The sequence below is a fragment of the Octopus bimaculoides genome, chromosome 1, assembly GCF_001194135.2.
Source record: "Octopus bimaculoides isolate UCB-OBI-ISO-001 chromosome 1, ASM119413v2, whole genome shotgun sequence".
Classification (NCBI taxonomy): domain Eukaryota; kingdom Metazoa; phylum Mollusca; class Cephalopoda; order Octopoda; family Octopodidae; genus Octopus; species Octopus bimaculoides.
The window spans coordinates 5,998,682-6,000,922 of record NC_068981.1 but is presented as its reverse complement, the minus strand read 5'-3'; the positions used below and the strand labels follow the sequence as shown (position 1 = coordinate 6,000,922).

At 33.4% G+C, this 2,241-nt stretch overlaps 1 protein-coding gene across 1 annotated transcript in view; it reads left to right on the top strand.

The window, feature by feature from the left end:
- The first annotated feature begins 429 nt into the window (after positions 1 to 429).
- The window catches only part of LOC128251152 (uncharacterized), a 12,817-nt gene continuing 11,005 nt past the window's right edge, over positions 430 to 2,241 (top strand). The window contains exon 1 of the mRNA XM_052977656.1: positions 430 to 581. The gene's annotated coding sequence lies outside the window, so the exon portion shown is untranslated. The remainder of the gene's footprint in view (positions 582 to 2,241) is intronic.

The window sequence follows — 2,241 nt, the reverse complement described above, 5'->3', positions numbered from 1 at the left end:
TTTCTTATTCCCATTAGGGATTAAGAAACCAAACATTTCACTGGTTTATCTTAAAAAACAAACTATGATACAAATAAATTAACTATGTATCGTTTACTCACTAATTTCTTACATCATTAATTTTACCTATATATATATATATATATATATATATATACAGAAAGAGAGAGAGAAAGAATTTCTTGAATATAACTTTGGATATACTCTCAAAGAATGCCACAAAATGCCAATCCCTCGTCGGCCTTGATACAGTTTGTTTTAAATTCCTCTTTGTGGATTTACTTAACTTCAACTACAGGTGATCGAAGCTTTTGATAATGGGACGTTATTAGTAAATTTCGTTTTTTATTTTATTTTATTTTCCCCTGAAATTCTTATTCACCTGTTACGAGACTGTACATGAATAAAACCAATTCTTAATTTGCTTTTTGTGATTATTTCCATAAAGTTAGGAAACATTTCAAATGTTTTAATGACAGATGGCGCGTTGATTTGTTTGCTTGTAATCAGCAGCAATCACTGACCTATTATATTTCAGTTTACCTGTAGATTGTTACTTCCTGAGGACAGCGCCACAACAGGTAAGATATCACCGTTTCTTGCTGTTCCTCTGAATGACCTAAATAATTGATTAAACAGGAAAATACAAGTTTGTTAGAAGAAAAAACTAACCCTGAGATATATATATATATGTAATTTCCCAATTCAGGAAAACCTTATTAAAATGTCACAATATGTATATAAAAAGATATTTACGGTCATATTTTGTTTATTTATTTTCTAATAAGTTATGCCTTGGGCAGGGCCACGACCTCACAGTTTTATAATATGGCGTCGGTCACTAGACACCTGTTTGTTTGCTTTTTATAAGAAATACCTCCGTTTTTGGTTTGGTCCTTTGTCATATATTTATTATTTTATTTCTAAATTAATTTAGAGTGTAGAAACAATATGAAATTGATCTATATTTCAGCTCTCTTGCTCGTTGTCACTTTTTTTAGGTGCGGTTGAGATAACTTAATTGGGTCTAATTAATTACTAATGTCTTATTCGAGAATAACCAAAAGTTCAAATATATATATAGGTACATGTGTGTGTGTTGTATGTATGTGTGTGTGTGTGTGTATGTATATATATATATATATATATATGAGAGAGAGAGAGATTACACTGGTCAAATATATGTGACGTAATGTTATAATGGCTTAATAATTCTAGTTTTAATTCAGTTACAAATTTAATAAGTGAATCGTAACAATGTCGATAGGTCGCGATTCGTAAATATATTTTCTCGTTAAAATACTTACTTTAAAGTATCTGCAAACTTTGTCTTTATTTTGTTATGTTAAATATCGAAACTTAAACCTACCTGTTGCCCTATTTCTGGGTTCAACCCAAGTCCTCCTACAAACAACTTTTACGAAATTTAAAACCCTTAAAATTGTCCTCTCACTTTTTAAATACATTTTTTTCTGGAGTTGAATATCTTATACCTCTTAATAATTTCATCCTGTTCTGTTAGCCTGAAAACTTTTCGAAATTCTTTTTACTCTTTATTGTCGCAGTACCAAATTTAAAAATTCAAAATAAACATTTCCAGGTTGTGTGTGTGTGTGTGTGTGTGCGTACATATGCGTATGTGTAGTAGTGTTTTGTAAGTGTAATTGCGGTTATTCTACAAATATAACAGAAGAGAACACTGTCTTTTGGTTGTGTAAATATTCAGTATAAAGAGTTTATACACTTCCAAGCTTAGAACGTTCCTTTTCTGAGGACTTCGTATCCCCTTGGATGGCAAATCTTCAGATGCAGCTCACTGGCGAACGTCTGCATCACACACACCTACTGCCTCTCTGAGCATCGACACACTGAAGTTTTTGCATCTGGCTTCTGACTTAACCGAAGCCCACAAGATTATCCACCATCTTTCCAACATCAAATTTGGCTACCTTTTTTCAAATTCAATATCTCAAATACTCGTAAGGCGGGCGAGCTGGCAGAGTCGTTAGCACGCATAGCGGCATTTCGTCTGCCTTTACGTTCTGAGTTCAAATTCCGCCGAGATCGACTTTGCCTTTCATCCATTCGGGATCAATAAAATCAGAACCAGTTTGAACACTGAGGCCGATGTAATCGACTAACCTTCTTCCTCCGAAATTGCTGGCCTTGTGCCAAAATTCGAAACCAATATCTCTACCACCCGTTGACAGCTAATAAAATTTTAAAAAACAGCGCTGCACC